General features: G+C 36.1%; 1 long non-coding RNA gene across 1 annotated transcript; it reads right to left on the reverse strand.

Moving 5' to 3' along the window:
* Positions 1 to 224: 224 nt before the first annotated feature.
* On the reverse strand, positions 225 to 5919 carry LOC128550083 (uncharacterized). Its single transcript, XR_008368043.1, has 3 exons — positions 5758 to 5919; positions 2044 to 2129; positions 225 to 852 (listed from the first exon to the last, which is right to left on the reverse strand). It is a non-coding gene; the product is annotated as an uncharacterized LOC128550083 (long non-coding RNA).
* Positions 5920 to 11213: the final 5294 nt, after the last annotated feature.

Genomic DNA, 11213 nt, shown 5'->3' on the forward strand with positions numbered 1-11213 from the left:
TGTGCCAAGTTACATCAAAATCCCTCTATGCATCAAAAAGAAATGCTCCAGACAAAGTCATTCTTGTATCTGACTTTTGACCTCTAAGTGTGACCTTGACCTTAGACCTGGTTCTTCCGCATGACACTCCCTCTCATGGTGGTGAACATTTGTGCCAAGTTACATCAAAGTCCCTCCATGCGTGAAGAAGAAAATGCTCCAGACAAAGTTGTCATTCTGTATCCTTTGACCTCTAAGTGTGACCTTGACCTTAGACCTAGGGACCTGGTTCTTGCGCAAGACACTCCATCTCATGATGGTGAACAATTGTGCCAAGTTACTTCAAAATCCCTCCATGCATGAAGAAGAAATGCTCCGGACAAAGTCATTTTTGAATTTGACCTTTGACCTGTAAGTGTGATCTTGACCTTTGAAATAGGAACCTGGGGCTTGCGCATGACACTCCGTCTCACTGAGGTTAACATTCATACCATATATAAACAAGATTGCTCCATGCATGTCCAAATTATGGTCCGGACAAACAAATCCGGACAGACACACGCACGCACATACACCGAATAGACATTTGGACAACTATGTCTTCGCTTCCGCAAGCAGGCTCGACAATAACAAAACCAATGTGATAATCACATTATCTCTTAAAGTAACAGAGCTTAGTCAAACACTGCTGTTCTCAAAATATATTTAGTTTTCTAAATAAATCCTGAATTCCTATCCTTAAAAGTTTTTTTTTTATTAAAGTTCCCTTGTTCTTCTGTCTTTTTATATTTTCTGGTGTTTCTTTCTTGCTTTTCAAGTATACTGGATTTGTTGACCTTCCATTTTGTAGCTGCCTGCTCTCAAGAAGTGAACCTGTAAAACAGAAATCGAATATTGTAAATTGATAAAAAGAGACCCCAACCAACTTTCATAAAGATCCCATGAAAAATGTGATCTACAGAGTGGTCACAAGCAAAAGTTTACTGACGCACGGACGGACGCCGCGCTATCACAAAAGCTCACCTCGTCACTTTGTGACAGGTGAGCTAAAAAATCAATATCTGAGAACCGCTTCCTGCGATAACACTAAAATGTAAATAAAATTAAACCATTTGTTGATGTGATTTTTGGGAAATGTTACCTTGCATTTTGGGGTGTTGGGGAAAAAATGCAATATTTTTGGATTGGGAAGTGGCCGAATATAGGCCTCTGTCATATAAGGATGAAAAGCCCTGCCGGCTAACAATTTCTGACAAGAAATCATTTTCAAAGTTTTTCTTTTCGGTGAGTTCTATATGGAATTAAATTCTTTGGGTAATTTTGAGAGGACCACCCCATGATCATTCTGTGAAGTTTGGTGTAAATCTGCCCAGTGGTTCTGAAGAAGATTTTTACAAATTGTTGGCACATGACGGACATCAACTCATGTTGTCACCCTGTGACAGGTGATCGAGCTAATAATTGTTTAAATTTGCATACATGTATTAAATTTTATGGTTTTGTCCAGAAATGCTTTATCATCAAGAAAATGAAATGGAGTCTTTACTAAGGACTAAAAAAAATTTTGTTTCCGGTAACATGCTAAAAAGAATTAGGGTAGGTAGGTCGGAAAAACTTTTTACTTGGATTTTTTAAAATTATTTTTAGGGAGACTTTTTGGAAATTATTTTTGTGTCAAAAAATGAATACAAATAGGGGGGTTATGCCTCTAGAGCATCAGTAAGTTGATTTATAACATCACTGTCCATGTTTAAAGCATAAAAAGTGCAGTTTTGCAACTTTTTGTCAAAAAGTTGAAAAAAATGTTTTCAAAGACAAAGGCGGACGGACCGTCCATTTAGGGTCGGGCCAAAAATTTATGGTAGGTCAGGATACAGGAAACAGACAATTTTTTTTATGCCTAATGTTCCTTGGTATTTGATTCTATGCACCGACTCAATCGCAAAAATCTGTTCACACAAATACTAATTTGTATACAGTATATCATGCCTTTTGAATGATTGAAACTGCTTCCCATGGTGCACAGCTGCAACTATATAATAAGAAACAGAAAGATAGAAATACCTTATGAGCCGCAATCAAGTGGTTTCAGTCTGTCAACAAGCACTTTGGAGCAGTACAACAATACTCTGTATAATAGACCAAGATGCCTGAAATAGTGAAAGGTGAGCAAATTAAAAACATGGACAACCAGCTGTTTTGAAATTTCAAAGGTCTAGAGCTAACATCCTTTTTGCAGTTTATCAATTTCATGCCAATAAGATGACCCCAATTATATCATTGGCATGGCGGGAGAAATTTGTTAAATAAAACTTTTTTTAATGAAAATAAAACAGTTAGTAGCAAATTTTGTCAAAATGTATAATGAAACGAAGTAAATGCGGTTAAAAATTTCAGTTTTGAAAAAGAAAAGTCACTGTATGAGTAGGTTTGTTTACACGACTGACCAGCCAGAACAGCCAAACATTCATAGCTGTCAAGGCTCCACAAAGGCCACGAGTGTGATCGGAGTTCGAAGGGAAGGTTTCCCTCGTGAGGGTCTGGAGGGCGATGATCCTTAAAAGCCGGAAACGCCCTCACATAGAAAATTTACATAGATCTGGTTTTGAATAGTCTTCCTCCATGTTTACTTTTTGTGATGTTTATTCATGCGGTAGAAATAACATGTTGCACCTGTGAATGTAAAAGCTGTATTATACGGTATAAAAACATTGTGTCAACGTCACCTTGCATGTTTGATTCAATAATTTTCTACGAAAAAAACAACTGATTGCTTTATTTCTTTAACATGCGTGTGACCTTGAATAGTAGGCGTGTGAGCTTGATCTAAGGCAGAAATGCGTGTGGCACACGCACAATGCGTGTGTCTTGACAGGTATGAACATTACTTTAACCAGTGAATTCCAGGTACCTTTTGACTTGGTGGTCTATGACCTTCACTTTGCTCGGTATCATGAAAAGGCAAAACAGACTGGTAAAGCAGCTAGAAGAATCTGTTCTGCCTTCCTCAGTTTAGAATGAACACAGGAGCCGACAAAAATGCTACAATTGTTTATTGGTATCTGACGGTCATGATTCATAAACGTATAACTTTAAACGTATTTGAGTATGTGTGCATGTACAAAATTCATAATACATTATTATTTGTATTTACAAAATAAATTGTGTGAAATTTTATCTTAACTTGCATTCCATGAAATTGACTTGCATTTAGCGAGTCCAAAATTTGAGCCCTGTGATTTGTGAAAGTAATTACATCTTCTGCATGCATGAATATGGTTCTGACTAAATCTTAAACTCTTGCATTTATGGAACAGTTTGAATTCAATTCCTTCATAATTCTGACCAACTAATCGAGCATGCTTCAGAACTCCAGATAAGGGCTGTATTTTTGTAATTACGAACTTGTTAGGGATCAGATATGACTTTATTTTAAAATGTGGATGTATCAATACGAATTTATTTTAAAATTTGGTTGTATCAGTACGACATGTAAACAGTATTACATATATTCCAAAGAAAGATCGAGCCACATTGCATGCCTGCGCCAAGTTGCGCTTATCAACGCTATCTTGACTGTTGACAATTTGCCTGTGTCAAATGAGTGAGGAATATACGAAACAAACACCAATAGCATAATGTAATGCATTAACACATAATTTTTTGGACTTCAAAAATTATGCGTCATAAAAATCTGAAAAGGGGAAATAATTCTACCAAAACTGAAGGCAACCAAGTTATTTTTATTTTAATTTGTGTCATATGAAACAGATGAACCAAGTTTGAAAGAAATATCTTTACTATTTTTCAAAAAATGTTAGTTTTTATGTCGAAAGCCCGATCGGGCAATGTTACCAGCCTGTTTAAAATCTATATTTTTTTCTGTAAGGCGATCGGATTCCCTATAATGCTATATTTAGGCCGAGCACAGCTTATCGGCAGAATCATAAGCTCAACTTAATTACTGTGTATACATGCAGTGAGCCTTAAGAAATAATAATCTAAAAGGCCCATTTCAAATTGATGAATAAATAAAAATGTAAAAAATAAGGAATTTCTATGCTTTTTATGGGTGGGGTGTTTGTTTACATTATTAGCAGAGTTACCGGCGCCGCGAAGCGGCGCCGACAGCGTCGCATTACGGTTAGACGTATGAAAAAGAAAACAAAAAGAGAGATCTAACTGTGTATACTACCAAGTTGAAAATTCGTGGTACTTTTTGGAATCGGTGTTGTTCGGATTTTTTCAAGTACACTATGCACATAGTAATTAATCAGTAAAGACGTCAGTAGACGCTTACTGTTTACGGTTGACAAAAGCGTCTCGCTTACTGCTTTGAATATTGAATAAAAATGCAAATGAGCGTTTGATAATAAGAAATAAGTGCTAAATACATTTTCTACGAAGAAAAAGAAATAAAATACAATATTTTCATTCTGAAACGACTTTCGTCACGCTGCCATTACTGAACTTTCTTATATATACTCATGTTTGTCTGATGACGTCATAACTCCACAATGGTGTAGTGGTTAGCGAGTTCGCGTTGTAATTCAAAGGTCGCGAGTTCGTACTTCACCTGGACCAGATTTTTTTTTTAATTTTTATTTTTTTTATTTCATTTCTTTTTGTATTGTTATGAGTTTTGAAAATATTGTATAACTAAAGTCATTCATGTGAAATTTAACATGTGTTTAGCTTTGATGTCAGGTTCCACTGTAGTGCCTGTGTAGTAGTCAGTAGACATAAGTTAAAGTTAAAAAAGAAAAGCTTTAGGATCAAAATTTACAGGCATTAAACTGTGAAAAACAAATAATGCTCTTCTTCCCGTTCGCATATATTTCATCCGTTAGCTTTAAAATCACTGACCAGAGTTTAATTAAAAAAACAATTGGCGATGAATTATCAACAAACATCAGAAAGGTTCTTATTACCACCCCTATTCTATAGTGCTAAAAGATTAACCACTTTTGGGTTTAAAACAAGCTTTGTACAGTCATGTAAATGATTGTAATTTTCTCATACCAGGCGTCTGTTATAGCCTGGTACCCGACTGTATTTCGAGAATCATTCTCTCCAAACATGGAACGTAGAGAGTAAACACGGGCACCAGTCTAGCGTCTGTTATAGCAGTATTTTTGACTGAAAGTTGGAAACATTCTTCCTTCCGAAAAGAACCAAAATTTGACAAAAATGACATTTAAAAGAATTACAATAGTCATTTCCAGGATTACGTAAATTCTAATTTCTATTATTTGGAATTGGAACATTAACTTTTTACATTAAGTCCTCATTGTCAAACATTCACACGCAAAGACACGGAATTCCTTTGGCTACTGGCCTAATGAGATTCTGTTAGGCTTGAAATTTTCAAAGTTCAAGCTTTTCAATTTGAAGGAGTTATCATTTTGTGACTGGTTTCCAGTATGATGATAATTTATGTAAAATTGTTGATGCAGTACGTTTTTTTTCTTTATCTTGGTGCAGATGTTAATCTATACCGAACTTTTTTTTGATTATATACAGAATATTTGTGGAGTTTCACATGTCGAGAATTAATCTTGATGCAGTCTAAAACTTGCATTCAGAAATCATGAATTATCATTAATAATTTTAATAGATCTAAAGAACATAAACTTCCTAAAATAATCCATAATTCCAGGTAATTCCAGCACCACTCCTTTAATTTTTTAACGGGCACTAGTGATTTTTCATGGGAGCTCTGCCTTTTAGGTAGCACCTAATTTCATATTATTATACAATGGAAAGTTAGTTACTCACGTTTCTAAAAATGTCAACAGGTCCAACCATGCACATGCTGTAATGGAGTGCCATCCATATTCTATATAAAAGTAAAATAATTCCATTAATCAGTCATGCCTGCAAGTAAAATCACGGATTTCTTAATTTCAAAAATTCAATATAGGCTTAGTAACAAAGAAGTTCAAATAAACTAAAGTACCGGAAAGGAATTAAATACGATCTGAAAAGCGACACAAAGGTGAATCTATTCTCTCATTCCCCGAGCTGAAGAACTCGTTGGAGAATGTTTGTTTCCTCAAATTTTCAAAATGTCGGCGCCAGTGTAACGTGTATCCACTCTCACTCTAAATATAAAAATGTTCAAAATGTCGCTGTTTTAAAAATGCTACTCAGTATTGAATAAAGCATGTTTTATCACAAATTATATCAGTGTAGTCACGTTACCGGCTGATTAGCTTCTGACGCCTTACTTTGAATATTCTTTCGAGTCGCAGACATCTTATTGTGCGGATATTGCGTTTCGCCTACTGATCTGACGGACGCTTATTAACATTAACGAAGACCGTGATATCCCGAATTTCATCGGGGTCGTCGCACGCCCATGGTCTAAACCGGAACTCCATATTTTTTTATTTGGATAGTATGTGTTGTTTGGATACCCTCGTATGTTACCGTAGTGGTATTCGATCCCGATTTTCGTCGCTTCGCGACGAAAATCGGTAAGATCGATTCCCTATAAAATATCCCACCTCAAAGTGAGAAAATTTTCACATGTTTACTCGCGCTACGCGCTCATGGAAATATCTGAAACGTACTCACTTCTCAGTAAGATATATTCAATATTCACTCAAAGAAACAAACAAATATTCTCCAATAAACTATAAATCTTGATTCCGGGTGTAAGACTAGCTGGTGACACCCAGACCGGAGATCGAGTTTACTGAAGATTTTCGATCCTTTTAAATTATTCAGAATTCCATCGGTGTCTTTCTCTTTCAGTTGCTTTGTTTGTCTCTCTCATATCCATGCATAAACATATGTTGTCTTGGTTTTTCTTGTGTAGGGTAACAATTGGCAATATCCGGGCCATTGGATCAATAATAACTTTTTCAATGATGGCTTGGTCTATTAGCTTGTCAAATTCTTTTTCTGCCTTACATCTGAGATGAAGAGGGATCTTACGATTTCTTTGTGCTACTGACTTTACTTCTATGTTGATGTGTAATTTAACTGCACTGTATTTTATTTTGCCTATTCCTTGATAAATTCCGGAACATTTTTCATTTGTAATAATACACATCTGAACGAGATAAAATATTTTTTCAAGAGCAAATATATCATTTCGATTCAAATGCGATATCAAGAAATGTTATCTTCATCCTTGAAGATATCCGCCAAGCATTTGCAAATGTATAATGACATCTTATCTTGTCTTAATGCAGCTAAACGAAAGGATCTTACCTTTATGCTGCAAAAGAAAGTATATCGTGCCTTTATGCTGCAAATCGAAAGCATCTTGCCTTTATGCGGCAAAGAAAAAATATCTTGCTTTCATGAAGGAAAACAAAAATTCTTGTCTTAATGCAACACAATGACAAGATTTTGCCTTTATGCGGTAAAGCGAAAATATCTTGCTTTGATGAAGGAAAACAAAAATCTTTTCTTAATGCAGCAAAATTGAAAGATCTTGCCTTTAAACTGCAAAACGAAAATATTGTGACTTGTTGGGCAAAAACAAAATATATTGTCTTAATGTGACTAAAGGAAAAGATTTTGCCTTTACGCAGTAAAAAGAAACTATCTTGTCTATATGCGACAAAGCAAATATATCTTTCATTTGATGAAGGAAAACAAAATATCTTGTTTTAATGCAGCAAAACAGAAAGATTTTGCCTTTATACTGCAAAACGCAAACAATGTGCCTTGCTGAGCGTAAACAAACTATCTTGACGTAACGAGATACACGAAATAAATACGAGGTTAACATTACACAATTAAATCCTAATAATAATATCGCCATTAATGAGCCGCACCATGTGAAAACCGCATCGCTTACTGTTTCTCTAATTGCAGTTGGCTTTGAAAGCGCGAACAGCATGGATCCTGACCAGACTAAGCGGATGAGCAAACGCACTGTGTTGGTTTTCTCATGGCGCGGCTCATATCACCATGTGTTTCCTTGCTGCTGCTATTGACTGTGTTTACAACGAAAATAATTATGTACAGTGTCATAAAATTGACACTCTAAGAGACTCTGTGGATGAAATATTAAAATGAATTATCTTCTTCATCGAATGCCGATCGCATTTACATTCAATTTGATCTTTACACTCAGACCCATAATCACATGTTATTATATTAGTGGCATCATCCTCGTATATTGCCCCATTGTAAGATATTTGCAACAAACTTTGGAGATACTGCTATTAATCCCTAGAATGCTGGACACGACTGGTTCTGCCTTTGCGACCAGTGAAGATCATGATCAGACTTCTTGGATGTGCAGGTCGCCATTCGGTCAGTGTATTTTTGTAAGCACCCCTTTTAACAGTAAATGGTACTGTCCAAACTGATGAATGGACAAGTCCATTATAGAAATTTAGCAGTAAATGTGTCAAGTTCCTTTAGTAAACATCAGTACTTCGTAGTACTTGTAACCGAATTCACTGTTTCTTCTTATTATTATTATTATACCAGATTTTTATAGCGCCCTTTTCATAAACACAGATCGATCAGCACGACTTTTATGTCGTTCTATTGGTACTGTTTAGTTTCTGAACATGAGCATTTCGGCCTGGGTGGTTCCAATACTCCCGCTTTTATAGCTTTGGGAATTGTACAATCACCCCTTGGATATGGCGCCTGCTTTTTGATTTTGTCTTTTGGCAGTTCCTGTGATAGGCAGGCTCCATAACCTCAGATCCCCTTTCTAAATTCCAGTTTGTTTAGTTATGCTCATTGTTTTCTCGTTTAGGGCAAAGCCATTATTTTAACTGGGGACCATACGCCGCTTTTCATGGAATTACACACTAGTGTAGCATTGAAGGTTCCATGTGCACCGCCATATGAACACATCTGCGGATGTCTCTTAATTGTTTTTTGTACTTTTAACATGTGTAAATGTTGAGTTCTGCTCAACCCGGGGCTAGAGGGCGTGGACGGTAGCATGCATTTCCACTACTGTCCATGAACAGGCTCAATCAAACCGTTCGTTTTTGTTGTGTTGAGCGACCTGTGGAGTTTCCACTTTTTCTATTTACATATAGCAAACGCAGCCACACAGGGCGCGAAATTCATCCTCTACTAGTACAGACACAGAGCGATCTGACCAGAGGGACAGAGTGAGATAAAGCCCCCAGAACATACAGAGAGATACACGTTTTAGATACAGACGTATCCGGTTAACTTAGCCTAGCTCTTTGCGAATAGACAGTCTGGTTCTTTAACGTGCCCGGTGTACAGCACCGATACACGCGAAGCCGTCATTCCTGGGAAAAACCAGTACAGGCCTCTAGTTAGGTGGGAGACACTCAAGAGAATCTCAGAAATTTCCAGTGCCTTGACCGGGATTCGAACCCCGGACCTCTGGATTGACAGTCAAGCGTGTTACCACTAGATCATCGGCCCTTATCTCATATCAATGAAAATTATATGCAACCTTGTCAACTTTGTCGAACTGCAAACTCCGTTTAATGGCTTATTCAGAAATCATTGTTTGCTATTACTGTCACGCTTGTACAGAAAGTCTGCAATTATTTCATTTATAACTATGAAAGACGAAATGCCGGCTGACGCTCTGTATTTTTTGTTGTTGTTTTCCTATAAAATTGGATGCCAATTTGCAGCTTGGCATTCGTTCATAAATGCAGATAGCCAATCCCCAAGCAAACTTCACATACGTGACTCTGTGCGCATAATGCGGATCTGGACTATTTGATTTTTCAAGTCGGATTTTAAATATCTTTCTCCATATTTTTATATTTGAAACGACTTGGCTACTACGTGGTTTGTGTTGCATAAAGACACTGAGGATATATATGTGGAACAAAGCTACAGCGACGAAGCTGTAGCTATGGAAAATATATGAGAATATAGCTCCGTATAGGCTATAACATGAATATATGCTCCAAAACAGCTCACAGAAGAGCTATATCCGAAGGGAACCATATAGGGTGTGACAATAGACATGAACATTCAATGATCCTTAAAGTTCCAGCAAAATAGGGTATTTATAAAATCAACTGGGCCACAATGTGACATTAAATTAGGACGAAAACACGTCTTATTGAAACTCCGGTTTGGCATATTGAAACAGTTTGCCTTCAAACTAAATTATATACCGAATTACAAAATTCAATTTAAAATACCAACGGGAGCATCCTGTGGAAAACAGCTCATTAAACTTTAGCAAGCTAGTGGCAAGTGATTCTGCCTTTGCGACCAGCGCAGATCAAAACCAGCTGATCATGGACTACACTGTTCGCTATTCAGTCAGTAAATTTTCAGTCAACACACCTTCAAATAATAAATTGTATTGCCCAAATCGAAAGTCCATTTTAGAAATTTAGCAGAGTAAGGATTAAGAACCTATCAAAATGATTTATAATTTCACAAAGGTTTAATATAATTATGTTAGCTGTAAATTACATATAGAATGAATCCAGCCGGGTTTAAAATCATTATTTTGCCCCATGGCCTTAAACTTTAAAAGATGCTATGTTAAAAGATCGTGGAAACTCGTTTTCACTTCCTTTAACGCAAAGTTCTTGTAGTTAAAAATCAATTAAACTCATCTGAAGATAGTTAAGCAGAAAACAAATTCGAACGAATTTGCATTACAACCCACGCATATCAAACAGAAATAAATGGCAACGAAAGAAGGTTACGAAATAGTACACTATATAATATTACTTAAAAACAAGTAAAGGATTATATATGTTAAACGTTACAATATTTGTTTATAGCTTTTTTCAAACACAATTCGTATACGCAATTTGTATTCTTTTGCAGAACATGTTATTGTAATAGATTTGTTCCTAGCTTAGGTGGGGATTACAGATTAATAGAGACCGGTCACACACATCAACCGTCTACTAGGGGATTTAGCTTTTAGAAAAAAGACTGCGTGAGTTTGTTTAAATAAACATCTATTACTTGCGACACGAAACAAGTATGTGAAAGTCAACATTAACCTTTTTACATTGAAATTAGAAATGAATAATGAAAACAAACTATTATCATTCTTATTACCGTGACGTATGTTAACAAAATTAAATTAACAATTTGAAACTTAGAGGCCCCTACCACTAAAAGGTGTATGAAGAGACAGCACAAGTAACACTTTGACTGGAAATATATGTGTGTTTGTTTGTATGTAGTTTTTGTTGTGTTTATAGTCAAACGAACGAATTTATGTTAAATGATGGCGTATTTGCAGTTTTAATGGTGTCAAAAAAGTCACTTCGGGCATATCT

Source organism: Mercenaria mercenaria, chromosome 17, assembly GCF_021730395.1.
Source record: "Mercenaria mercenaria strain notata chromosome 17, MADL_Memer_1, whole genome shotgun sequence".
Classification (NCBI taxonomy): domain Eukaryota; kingdom Metazoa; phylum Mollusca; class Bivalvia; order Venerida; family Veneridae; genus Mercenaria; species Mercenaria mercenaria.